Source organism: Mercenaria mercenaria, unplaced genomic scaffold (genome assembly GCF_021730395.1).
Source record: "Mercenaria mercenaria strain notata unplaced genomic scaffold, MADL_Memer_1 contig_3954, whole genome shotgun sequence".
Lineage (NCBI taxonomy): Eukaryota > Metazoa > Mollusca > Bivalvia > Venerida > Veneridae > Mercenaria > Mercenaria mercenaria.
Window position 1 is genome coordinate 1 of NW_026462144.1, and position 14,091 is coordinate 14,091.

The window sequence follows — 14,091 nt, forward strand, 5'->3', positions numbered from 1 at the left end:
AATCCATGCTGTTCCCTTTCAACGCCTCTTGCAATTAGAGAAACCGTTAGTGAACAGCATGGATTCATGCTGGTTGCAAAATCACTGTTTTGGTTAGATCTATACATAGATCTCTGAATTCGGCTACCCCTGTCAGGCCTCGATCAGATAAAATACATGCGGTCAGTTGTTTAGATGGCATAGAAGCTATGAATATATGGGACGCACCATGACATTTTGGGTCCAAATTCGGCGTTACGTCATTTGAGAAAACATCGATTAAAGTTACTTCACAAAAAATGGTGGACGTTACCACGTGTTAGCTGCAATTAATGCATTTCTTGTTTCCAATAATACTCAACCTTGCCACAAGAAAAAAATGAAGTGACTTTTATAAACATTTCCGTGTTCTTTAAAATTTTTAAATGATTGATAATTTATCGCCCTTTGAATCGACACGCCATTTGTAAACATCGAAGGTCGCGGAGAAAATGAAACTACCAAAAACAATTATTTGATGATTTTTTTCGATTGTATAAAGAATGACAGTTAGCGAATCTCAAGGTAAGTAAGTATTTAAGCGATATGTAGTGTTAAAAATATTATTTGAGTTCATATCGACAGTTTTGTCCGATATCTTTTCCAAAAATAGCCCGGATTTGACACTAATCAGCTAATGACAGATTCGAGGTAGACTTAGCGCAGTTCACATTTTATTTACAAGTGTCAATATATTGTAGACTTTATTTTATTTACTAAATCTGCCATGAATTCAACTTTTTTTTAAATCGGTTTTGAATCTTATTCAGTAGAATCTGTATACAAGACAATTACAAGAAGTATTCAGTAGAATCAGTATGCAAGACAATTACATAAGACCTTGTGACTCTGGTGCCAGACAAAATTACAACAGTCAGTCATAATGTTTAGTTACATATTAAAGTTAAAGCCCTGATCATTTTATAAATATAGCCATGCCATGAAAGTGATGACTGATTAGGAATAGTTGAAACACATCTATTGTCAGCTTCAACCACTAATTTCTTACATGTACTGTAATTCAAATCAGTCCATACATAAAATGTCTACAAGGCATAAATATTGTTTTTACTTGGAAAGAGACAGTTTTTTTCCAAAGCTTTTCATGTTAAATTTGCATACTGTTCACTTGGTCATTATTTCTGGATTCCTCACCATTTTGTACTGTTCTTAGCAAGTGACTAAAAACCACTTAGTAAAATAAATAAACTTTAGATACATTTTGTTTTGAAAGCCTTGCCAGGAATTCAAACCTATTACTCTTTTTATAGAAATCTTTGTGCTAAATATGTATTGAGCTGACTGCCCAGGGCATTTTTATCTCACATTTGAAGATTTCAGCCTTTTTCAGTTTTTTTTCATTTTACAGATCAAACACTGAGGATTGTTTGGCTTGATGCAATGACCTTAAACAGTGAAATGATTTTCCAGGAAGGTCTATACACAAAAAGCTGGATTTTATGGGGGTTTGTAAATTTCTTCATACATTTTTACAGTTACTAAACTGCTATTCTAAGAAAGATAAAGACATTAAAGTAGCATAAACATAAATGATCTATTTCATTCATAACATTTTAAGAAAAATGATATTGATTATAGACCCATTCAACAAATATGTGTAATATATTAAGAAGTGAATAAGTAATGACATACAATAATTTAATATATCAATAAAGACATGTATGTATTTTTTCATATTTTCAAAATTATTTTCACAGTATTTGTGTTTATATTAAGTTTGATTGCATAAATTGTATGTCTAGTCTGTAGGAATCTTAGCTAGTTTATGTATTCTTGAAAAGCTACTTTTTCTGCATGAATACTGTAAGATTATTGGATGAGTTTATACTTATCAAATCTGCTTTCATTCAGCTTTTAACAAAAAGACTCTCTTAAGCTTAAAAAGATGCTTTACAGTCTTATATTCTGTAACCTTATACTAATCTTATTAAAATGAAGTTCTAATGTTGATGAATTTTTGTTTTGCAGTGATGAAAGAACTATGAATATGTAAATGGGAATGAAACAGAAGGAATTAATATGTTCTACTGATCATCCAGCTGAAATCATGCCTGTGGAATAGAGTGCATGTCACAAATACTGATATGAGCAAATAACTCCATATTGCACAAATAATGTCATGTTTTCTGCCCTCATGACCTGAAAAAGTTAAAAATTCTAGTTCAGATTACAAAAAGTAGAACTTAGTCAACTGTGAGAAATATTGGGTAAAAGTAGTGTTTTGATGTCATGACAGCTGTGAAGTTGTATGAGAAGCACTATCCTAATACAGAATTTAACTTATAAATTTTCCAAAACTGCATGCATGAAATACTAAGACATGTCTGTTGGATGAATCCTAGTTGTTTCAAAACTAAAAATGTGTGACATTAAAGCACAACCTTTGGAGGAAACATTTTTACAATCCAAACTGCCTTGCCAGTGTGAGTGTAGGAAGGATTTTTCCAGAAATGGCAGAAAACTACTAATATAGCAGAAAATATTTGTTACTGGCTGAATATAATATATCTCATTTCAAGAATTAATCATGTTAATCCATGGTTATAATTGTGTTAAAAGATATTTTTACATGACCTTTGCAGAAATAGCTAATTGTTTTGCAAAACATTGTGAGTTGCCATGGTAACACAAATTTGACTTAAATTTAGATTTTTTTTATTATGTAAACAGCATGTGTATATATATTCTGCTAATCAGACTATGTTCTGCAAGAAAATATCTTTTATTTGTAACCATCAACAAAACATGTTATAACACAAATCTGCCATAAAATGGCAGAGCTGTAATGCAGGTAGGAATATCAGGAAAATATGTAGTTCTGGAAGACAAGTTATATTACATAAAATGATATTTGCTTTTTATAAATGATCATAATTGACCATTTGTGGTGTAAAACAAATACATCATTTTTCATCATTTCGTCCATACGTCCCTTCTCATAACTCGAATTTCGGTTATCTCGAAATAAAAAGCACGGTCCCTTGAAATTCGAGATACCGAGTTTCGACTGTATATACTGAACAGATGCTAAATGAATGTGCTGATTCTTTCTGGAAAATTAACAAAAAACTACTATTTTAAGAAAATAGTGCACTGTTGCCATGGTAACATTAATTTAACTTTTAAACTATTTTGGATATCATCATATGTAAACAACATCTTTCTTGTTTATATGTTATATATGTTAAGCTGTATTATGTTAGTGAATATATTTTCATATGTAATAATTGCATCTACAAAGCACTATGTTATTACACAAGCCTGCTTTAAAATGGCAATAGTTGTAACTGAGAGAGGTGTATCTGAAAATTATGTATTTCTCAAACCATATTACATTAATTTTCAGGAATGATGTCTACTCTCTTACTTTTAAATAAGAAAACAGACAGCTTTTGATGTAAATATATGGAAAAACACTTCCAATATTCAATTTATTACAAAGAAATTGTCAAAAATGTTAGTATTTTTGTAAGAAAATACCACATTGTTGCCATGGTAATGTTAGTATTTTTGTAAGAAAATACCACATCGTTGCCATGGTAATGATTCACTGATCAGTATATCTAAGTCTTTTGAAATTTTAGCAACCCGCCCGCTTAGCTCAGTAGATAAGAGCGTTGGTCTACAGACCGCTGGGTCGCGAGTTCGATCCTCGGGCGGGGCCTATGTTCTCCGTGACTATTTGATAAACGACATTGTGTCTGAAATCATTAGTCCTCCACCTCTGATAATTCATGTGGGGAAGTTGGCAGTTACTTGCGGAGAACAGGTTTGTACTGGTACAGAATCCAGGAACACTAGTTAGGTTAACTGCCCGCCGTTACATGACTGAAATACTGTTGAAAAACGGCTTTAAAACCCAAAACAAAACAAACAAATTTGAAATTTTAGCAAACTCACAGTTGATAATAACAGTCTAATAATTATATCTTCATGCCTGATTTTCTTTCTTACTGTTTAATATAGATAAGGTGTCTATAATAATAAGATTAATGTCCTAGTATTTGGCATGTTGTCTAATTTGATATCAAATAAATTCTGTATCTTGTTCAAAAGAATGTCATAAAACAGATGTCTGTAAACTGTTAGCACACTAGAAAAGTTAATTGTGTATTTATTTCACATTCTATGTAATTTATTGCTAGATTCATCAAGAGACTGTTAAAAAAGAGGTTAAACAACAGTGTTGCTATAGAAACGATTTTTAGAACATAAATATTTTTATACTACATGAAAGAAAGAGACAAAAAGAAATTAATTGCATGTTGCTTTTGTTATTTTATTATGTATTTTATCTTGATATTATTTAAATATAGTGTCATTATTAAGATATGCTGCCTCAGTTTTGATACAGTTAGACAAAAACATGGTGTCCGAAAAGTGGTAATATCTCCATGACAACGACTGATTTTTGTTGTCAAATTGAAGATTTTTACTCAGAACGGATCAGTCTGTCAGATTAGCCCAAAACCCCATTTTTGACCAAAATTGCATTTGGACCCATAATCTCATGCTCTTCACATATTTTGGTCTTCTCAATCTCATGGTGCAGCTCAAATGAAAGTGAATTTTGTTGTTGTTGAATCTGTAAGTGTCAAAATTAAAAATATGTTTCATATTTATAAACAAACGGATGCGGTAACCGGTTCCCTTGACCCTATGTCTACCGGTCTGGGTATGTTATAATTTACTGGTAATTGCTATTGGGAAAAGCTGAAGTAAGTTATCATCAAAATTGCCTCTTTCCATTTGTTATTAAAGAATCTATACATTTGTATGAAAAACAAGTATCTACAGTATGAGGCGTTAGACTTGAACTTAGATTATTAATTAAACCCTAGGGGACCAGTCTATTTGCTAAGTATTGTGATATACTAAAGCCTGTGTGTGCACGTACTATGATTTCCGGGACTGAAGTCCATTTTGAAAAATCTGGAACTGGAATTACAGTCTTTTCTACATTGTTAAAGATCCACCACAACCTAGTGACCTTCTTTTTTCTCCTTAAAGAACTCCGTGAAAATCATTCTCATAATACTGGTATAATACAGCTATTCCACGTGATGACAGATGGACAATTTCAGCCCTCCCAGAATTAATGTTTTCACAACTTCATCTACAAACTTAGTCATTCAGTCGCATTTCAGAGATTTAAAATCATAGAGAAATAACTATCTTACCCTGTAGAAACACAGTTTGATCTAAACTCAGTACTATTATTAATGCTACATTTATCCAGTACAATGTTTAGACATTAAGCACATTGTATTTGGCTTATATATGTCACAATAAATCAATAAATTTGTTAGTAGATACTTGTACAAGTTTCTCAATTTTTTTTCATGCAAAACATGTATAATTACCGTCGTGGAAATACAAAAGAATACAGTTATTTTGTGGCGCATCTTTAAGTCTGTAATAAATTGGACACCAAAAAGTTGTTGCCAAATTTTGTTTCATGGTGCGAGCGCAGGAATGTGTTTTTCTGAAAATTATGAGCAACAAATCCTATGAACATACTTTTTATCTGCGGAGTCCTTTAATGTCCCAATGTTTCGTAAATTTTTCAAATGTATGTACATCTTTTATTTTACGCAGAATGAATGTATTGCTGTACGTAGATCTAAGCTGACAGGCCAGTGTGAGAGCCTACCAAAGTCCTGGGGAAAAGACGAAATAATGGAAAGTGGATATGACTATGCGAAGAAGATCTTCGTGCAGGAAAACTTTCAGCCACCGGTAATATTACCTATGAACAGTTATACTGAGTGTAGAATGTAGTTCAAAACATCGTTAGTGTGGTTGTAAATGTAAGATTTAATTAATGAAGACAAGATTTAATGACTGGGAAGTAATCCTTATATGTACAGGTAAAAGGAGGATTTAACTATTCATTTCAATGAGTGTCCGATGGAACAAGTTAAGCATGTTTTAAGGTTATGCCTTTTTGACTATGTAAAATTCCTGTGTAAAACTGAGATCGTCGAAACAACACGAGAAATGCACGGGGATAAAAAAAGAAACTAATAATAGTAGTACAGAAGTGGTGGGAGCTAAATCCACATCAGGAGCCGAAATCCACAATGGGGGTTAAAATGTAGAACGTTAGCTAATTGTTGTAATGGAGATTACTACATAGAATATTTCATACTTTAAATAAAGGGGATTGTTTCCCTTTGCTTATAGATATATTAACCTGGTTGGTGAGGGTTTATTCAAGTTGAATTTCACCTTTGATGGGACTCGACTGGTTCTGGTATACTCGCAGACTTTCAGGAATCTTGGTGACAACCGAGTTAAGACTAGTTTTGGCATTTAGAGACCCTCCGGAGTCCATCGCACTGGTCTGCGACTGTTTCCGGCACACTCACAGACTTCCAGGAATATTGGTGCTACACTCGCAGACTTTCATGCACTGGTCTGTAAAACCCATTGATAAATTTATGTAAATATCCTATGCAGTGATCTCCCATTACAAGACACCAGTGCCCGCTTTAGACACCGTTCATGCTCAAGTATCACCTGATTCGAGTCCCCATAAAAGGGTAAAATTCACCCTTGAGTAAACCCTTCCCACCCAGGTTAATATATCTAATAAGCAAAGGGAAACAACCCCTTTGATCAAAAAATGAAAATATTCTATGTAGAAAATCTCCCATTACAACAATTAGCTAACGTTCTACATTTTAACCCCCATAGTGGATTTCGGCTCCTGATGGGGATTTAGCTCCCACCATTTCGTACTACTAATAATTTTTGAAAAGATAAGTAAATTATTAAGTATTAATAAAACTCAAAGCGTTTCACAACACTGTTGTAAAAGAAAATGCATGGACGCCCTTCGGGACAAGCATTTGGTACCGTACGTTGCTCATATTTATATAAAATACATATTCATCATCAAGGATATGTCAGTGAAAAATGAGCTTAGCATTAGTTTTCTAAGAAAACATCGTTAAACTGCCTACACAAATCACACGTGCACCGATTTTGTTTTTATGAAAGATGTCCGCCATGTTTTCTCAGTCAATGAAATAAAATTTCCTAACTGTATAATTACGATTCACTTTTTTAAAAATAAAATTTTCCCCGATCTTTCTGACCAATTAATGATCTCTCAAAATTACAAAACATACGCTGACTAAACAAGAGATAAGATTGAACGTTTCAAAAATATTTTGATACTCGTAACTTTAAACAACCTAGCTGTATGCAAAGAAATAACAATAATTTTTAAATATAGCTTTTAGTTTGAATTTGGCCCCTATCTTTTTCCGGCTCAACAACATACATCAATTGGGTAAGTTCACACCAAAGCTCTGGGGTAAGTAGAGACCGACTCTATACTCGATAACCCGCTTGAACGGTAAAAAGCTAGTAAAGTAAACCTAGGAGAGAAAATACTAAGGTCCCGACTGGGCTCGAACCCTGGACCTCGAGATCTGTAGGCGGACACCAACCACGTCGCTAAAGGGTTAACCCAACAGCAAGGCTGTGGAAGTGGTCTAAAAACCCTACTACACTACACTTCTCCCCCTTTACTTTTCGGAGCTTACCAGCTCTCTAGAATGACACTCCATGCACACCGCATGAGTCCGTCACACTACTGACACCATTAAAGTAAACCCTGGGAGAGAAAAACCAAGTTCCTACTCGGGCTCGAACCCCGGACCTCGGGATCTGTAGCGGACACTCAACCACGTTGCTAAAGGGTTAACAAAAGACTGTTGGAAGGGGCCTATAAACCTACTATCACTACACTAGTACACCAATCGTACCTTCCCTGTCGAAGAGCTGAACTCTACAAACTCCACGGCGAGGTGGGGTTTTTACTGGTTCCCTGTTTTTAAATACAGCGCTCAATGTGCAAGTAAAAAGAATTTTTACATATTTCCAGGGCCCAAGTTTTGATTTACTGTAGAAGTCAATATCAATTACACAACAGCCTACCCTTCCAAGAGCTCTGACGTGAACATACCCTATATTGTTTACAAACCCGACTAAATCATGTCAAAGGTTACAAAGAACATTAATACAATGAATAAACAATCGATTACTATGTTTCTGTAAGTCCCCAAAGAAGAAACGACTCGTGTTTATACATGTAATATTCCGTAGCGAGAACATTAACAATCACAGTTCGATTTTTTTCCCATCAAATGAAAACATTTAATTTTATCCATTTGTTTACATTTAAAACATGTGAATTCACAGTACTGGAACATAAATTTCGTGCATTCCCACCCTCGGGGTGTGTAAACTTTTTAATTTTAAAGTAAGATGTATTGGACAAACTTTTGTAATTTCCGACCGTTAAAATCATTAAGAAGTGTCATTTATTTTAACGAAATTTAATTTAAATACTTGCAAAACAGAATTGATATGCAAGTCAACGTGAAAATTTTCACAACGGTATACTTCTAAATATGCCTCCGTGACCGATGGTTAAGACCTGACTTCGGATTCCCTTGCCCTTATTTGAGGGAAAAATTCTCATGAAGGAAGCCACTAGCTGACTTGTCCAAAGGGTTTAATGTCTCTACCTAAGTGATCGCCTGAGACTAAATGCCGGGAGGGGCACCTGAGCCTGAGACTGAATGCCTGGAGGGCACCTGGAGCCTTTCCCAAACAACGAAACCTTGGAAACGTTATTTTGTCTTTTCGGTGTTCCCTCTTAGCCCAAAAAAATAAAAAGATAAACTTTGTTCCCTTTTTTTCTTGTTGTTCTTTTTATATAAATGAATATGCAAAAAGGTATTTATTTTGTTCAGTTTAACGTCATAATATGATATTACTATTATACATCAACGTGAACGCCACATGCGTTATATGTTCACGAGGGGGTTAAAGCTTTAATCTTACATTAAAACAAACATTTTCCCTTCTTGTTTAATATTTTCAATGGTTTTAACTAAATTTTACCAATTCTGTAACTCCTTATCAATAAAATGTAAAATCCAATATGTGCATTGTTCCCGTGAAATTGGCCCAAAAATGTTTCATTTAATATTTAATGTACATTGAAAAAAAAAAAGAAAAAAAAGCATTAAGATCTTGTGGAATCAAATGTAAAAGCACGTATTCGACTGCAAATCATCAATGCTGCATTTTACTTACATACATTTGCTGTCTCACCGTCTAACAAAATCCAAAACGTTTATCTTTACATTAAACCGGTTCTTTGGTTCTATGTTTCTTTAGATTAAGCAAATGCTCAATGTGACATTAAACTGAAACTTTGAAGTTTTTAGTTGGTTGTAGCATCCTCTAAAGACAAGGTATTTTAACCGTGATTTCAGCTTTCTGTAGTCACCATTACCTATTGTAAAAATGTTTTTAACCAAGGTGGAAAATATTAAGTACTTGAAAATGCAGCTTTTTAAATGGTCAGTCAGATTCCCAATTTATTTGTCAGTTATACGCCTGTAAATAAAAAAAAATGTTACAAAATTAATACTGCTATTTTTTGTTGCACTTTGCAGAATTATGGTAAAGTTAAGAACATTATCTGAGCAGTAAATTCCAGGGAAATGCGCTTTACGTAAGCGCTTGGCCCTTCTCGCACACCATACCTAACTTCGGACTTCTTTACTGTGTGAAGCATGTGCATAAAAAAAATGACAAATTTTGCCGACACCTGGTTAATTATAAAAGATTTTTTTTTTAGAAAAGTGATAAATGGAAACAGAAAATAGTGCTCACTAATTTACGCGGATAGTTCAGCTTTATATTGCTTTTTTATTATGCATGTTACTTGTTTACTTACTATGTTTATTATGCATATGAGACGACGTACGTACTTGAAGAATACTAACATCACTGTCGCATCTTCATCATTTAGCAGCACATATAGGCCGGTCATATTACCACATATTATGTCAAAAGGTTAAACAAATTCCAACATGAAATGTTTTTATTGTTTTATAATCTTTAAACATTAGAGCATTTTAGAAAGAAAGTCCTCAAAAAAATTCCCCTTGGAAAATCTTAAAAATTGAGATTTTTGAAGGGCACCCTCTTTGCAATTCAATGATTCAGACGAATCAAGAGGTTTAATCATTAGGCAAAATACATTAGTTTTTAAAAATATACGTTGGTTTTATTCTCCGATCAGAGGGATTGATTATATGAAATATCACATAAATTAAAGCTGATACTAACTTTGTTGTGACATTTACTAATAAATGCATTAATTTACACTATAGATTTTTCCCCACCCATCAATTTTATTTGTTGGATTAACGCCGTTTTAAACAGTATTCAGTTATGTATCGGCAGGGAGTTAACTTAACCAGTGTTCCTGATTCTGTACCTGTACAAACCTGTTATCCGCAAGTAACAAAAACTTCCCACATGAATTAGAGGTGGAGGATGAATGATTTCAGACACAAGTCCTTTTATCAAGTCGTAATGGAGAACATACGGCCCCCGAGGATCCAGCTCACACCCCGCGATCCGTAGATCGTGCTCTTCCTAATGAGCTAAGCGGGCGGTCCACCCATCAATAAAACGTTCATGCAATATCTTTAAAAATAATTTCCTTGAAACTCGCACTAAATGGATAAATGTTATAATAACAACAGTAAATTAAGAAACATTCAGGGGAAAAAAATCCTAGATCAACAGTGACTGTACTATAGTATATATAGAACAGGGCACTACAATAAAATGTTAAAAGTGTTTAAAATCGATACTAAACTACAATTTCAGCTACCCGCATATGTACACAAAGCCGTAATGCACAAAAATGTGAGAACAAAAATCTGCGATGCGATATACTGTAAAAATATGCCTATTATAAAGTTAGTATGTTCGCAAAAATTTTTATTGCTCTCTCAAGATTATGAAAGTCAGTTAAGTGTTAATGTCATGACATCTACAGCCATCCCAGAAGAACAACCTCTGTGCCAAGGAAAAAGTTTATCACCACGTTTGTACCATCCCAAGTCAAGTTGCCTCTGTAGGAGTTAGGCTTTGTATCTTTACTATCGGTGTGCTTGTTGCCTTCGTAATGAATTTTCTGTACCTCAAATGTGTTAAAAGTTTCATTTGTTTTACCTTTGCACATACATAATTATGAATGATATACTACCAACTGTTTCAATGTCATCATGTTAAGAGTGTTTATTACAAAGACTCTGACTGGGATCATTTAATAATTTAAGCTATTTGCTCACTTTCAGTGTTTTCAAAATAAGCTGGTTTCAAAATGCCTCTTCGGATGATTCTTTTTTGGTCTACCTTTAGTACGTTTTTACAGTATTTTTAGGGGTTAGATGTTTAGTCGGAACTTGACACCTGTTCTGAAATGTGTGCTACATTTTTGATGATATCTTTCACCAATTGCTGTTAGATCAGTAAAGGATTAGAGTCAACAGAAGACTTCGGTTCCAATTTTCTTTATTGTTGACTGAAATTTGGAATCATAATATGCCTTTTTGTCATTTTGTTTGGGATCTGTACCACAGCACAGGCATTGAAATGAAAAGAAGTCAGATAATGTTCCGTTCGCTACGTTTTAGAGGTACCTTTGCATCTCCATAGATTCGGGTGGCAGTAATTTTCTACACTCATAGCACACAATTTTCTCAGGGCTAACATACATTTGATCTCCTGCAATGTTATAAAAAGAGTAATAAACACAAAGGTCAACTGATTTGACATTAAGAAATTTAAAAGGCGAGTAATATATAATCTAATTTATAAAAGGGTTGACACCAAATAGACTCATTATGGTCCTTTTTAAATCATTCTTTTATGTACAAATATCAAAGATGTTAGGTTTTTAAGGGAGGAGATACAATGACACAAAGTATCGTGTAATGTTTTGATACAATGATACAGAGAAAAAACAGATGGCGATTTGAAAAAAACCTTTCTTTCAAAACAGATACACCCACACAATTGAATATTGAAATTAAATTTTGGGAATAAGTAACACACGATTGCATTCTTCTGCTTCCATTCTTCTCAAAGTTTTTAAAAAAATATACAACACTAGATAAGCCAGGAAATAGCAAAACTACAGAAATGCAGAATATAATATTAGAGTACCTTTATTTCCCGCTGCAGAAATTAACTATCTACACATTTTTTCACCCAATGTTGCTATTTTACGTTCGTCTTTCATGTCGCAAATAACACAATACTTCTCAGCACTGAAAATGGAAAGAATAGTGTTAAAAATGTAAGGTGTATCAACAAAATTTCACAAGGAAATTTTATGCATTGGTATTAAAGTATTTAAAACAATTTTGTAAAAATCAAATGTTACAAATCCAAACAGAAAGGGTTTTATCTCATGATGAAATCCAAAAACACGAGAAAAAATAGTATAGCAACACTTTGAACAGTAAAAAAACGTGTTTCTTCTAGTAGCACTTATGCCACAGACAGCATAACGCAGTCATAAATTTTTGTCTGAATATAACAAAATTGATCCTATAACAATGACATATAGTTTACCGTCACCGTGGCCCAGTGGTTAAGGCGTCCGCCTCGGGATCAGGAGGTCGAAGGTTCGAGCCCCATGGGGATCGTTCGTACGGGGGATGTTTGTCATGGGACTCGTTCCGAAATGGCCGATTCGTGAGCCGCGAGCTAGTTAAAAGAATGTTACCGACTTCTATCCGCCTGACGCCTGCATAGTGGTAGAGTGAGAGGTAATTGGAACGCACAATAAAGGTGTCTCTAGTCCATAGCCTCTATGCCGTCTAAACAGCTGATCGCATGTATTGACATGCTGCCGTTTGACTGAGGCCCAATATGGGTTGCCGAAATTCAGAGCTCTATGTATAGATCTAAGGTGTCTCATAAGCCAAATTGGCTGGCCCTTTCAGTAGGGTGACACTATAATAAATAATACCTTTACCTTTTTAACTTTTATAAAATAGTCATATACTCGAAAGAAATATACTTCTACTACTTAGATATACAAAATGGATGCATTTAATTTCGTTTCTTCAAAATTAATTTTAAACATCTTTTTTTACGACACAAACACGCTTCCGTATATCTATTTTTCATGCATAACCCATGTGCTTGATTTAACTTTACTAGACCTTTTTCAGAATAAGCTATCGTTGACAATATTAATACCGAGTACCACTAACACTTACATTTCATACTGGTCTATGTATCAGTACATGTTTTGAATAAAACGCTTTGTCGTAGTGAACTTCGCGGAAACCCATAAAAATCAAACAGCCTTGATAACTATATAATTTAATATTGCATTCACCTAGTAACAGACATTTGACATACTTCAGTCAATAAATATTTTTACTTTCCATACACGATTCACTTGACAATAACCAGTATTCTTCGAACAGAGTGTGTTCCAAACAATTTGACAGCGAAATGCGATGTTTACTTCTTACCGGAAGTAGAGAAAAAAATAGCACACGGTGCATGATAACGGACATTGGAAAATACTTTTTCCCCCAATAAATATGATGTGATATATCAGTATCCTGTAGTGATATTTTTGAGGACTTTTTTTCTGTGTGTTATCTTGTGTATCTCTACTCATTCCATGCTAAATATCTCATGTTGGATTTAGTTTGACCATATGTTTCACTATAACCGGCCTAATAACCTATCTTAGATTACTCGAAGGATGCTTATGTTACTGTCACCTGTTCATAATTTACTACCAGTGACCTATCTTTGGTTGAGGCGAGGATGCTACATAATTTAGCAGTCCGTGTTATTGGGTGTATTGACAGGCTACAGAATTGACTACATGGTCCGTCAATAGCTGCCTTTTCAGACAGTATTAATGAACTCCCTCATTGATTTCACATTTCAATTTCACACTTAAGATGCATGTTGAAATTTTCCCCGCAGTGAACAGTTAATTCGTGGCCATTGTATCCTAGGGCAAAAACGCCAATCTATATGAAATACAATTCTGAAATATACGTGTACTTCTACATAATCACAGTCTCCTTCCAAAGAACATCTTACATCTATCACTATGCCAACGTACAAAAAGCCAAAAAAAATAAGATCACAGGGAAAAATAAAAACATTAAAACGATGGAGCAAAAT

At 34.1% G+C, this 14,091-nt stretch overlaps 1 long non-coding RNA gene across 1 annotated transcript; it reads left to right on the top strand.

Moving 5' to 3' along the window:
- Positions 1-428: 428 nt before the first annotated feature.
- LOC128553568 (uncharacterized) lies at positions 429-3,408 on the top strand. Its single transcript, XR_008369376.1, has 3 exons — positions 429-543; positions 1,388-1,484; positions 2,008-3,408. It is a non-coding gene; the product is annotated as an uncharacterized LOC128553568 (long non-coding RNA).
- The last annotated feature ends 10,683 nt before the right edge of the window (positions 3,409-14,091 follow it).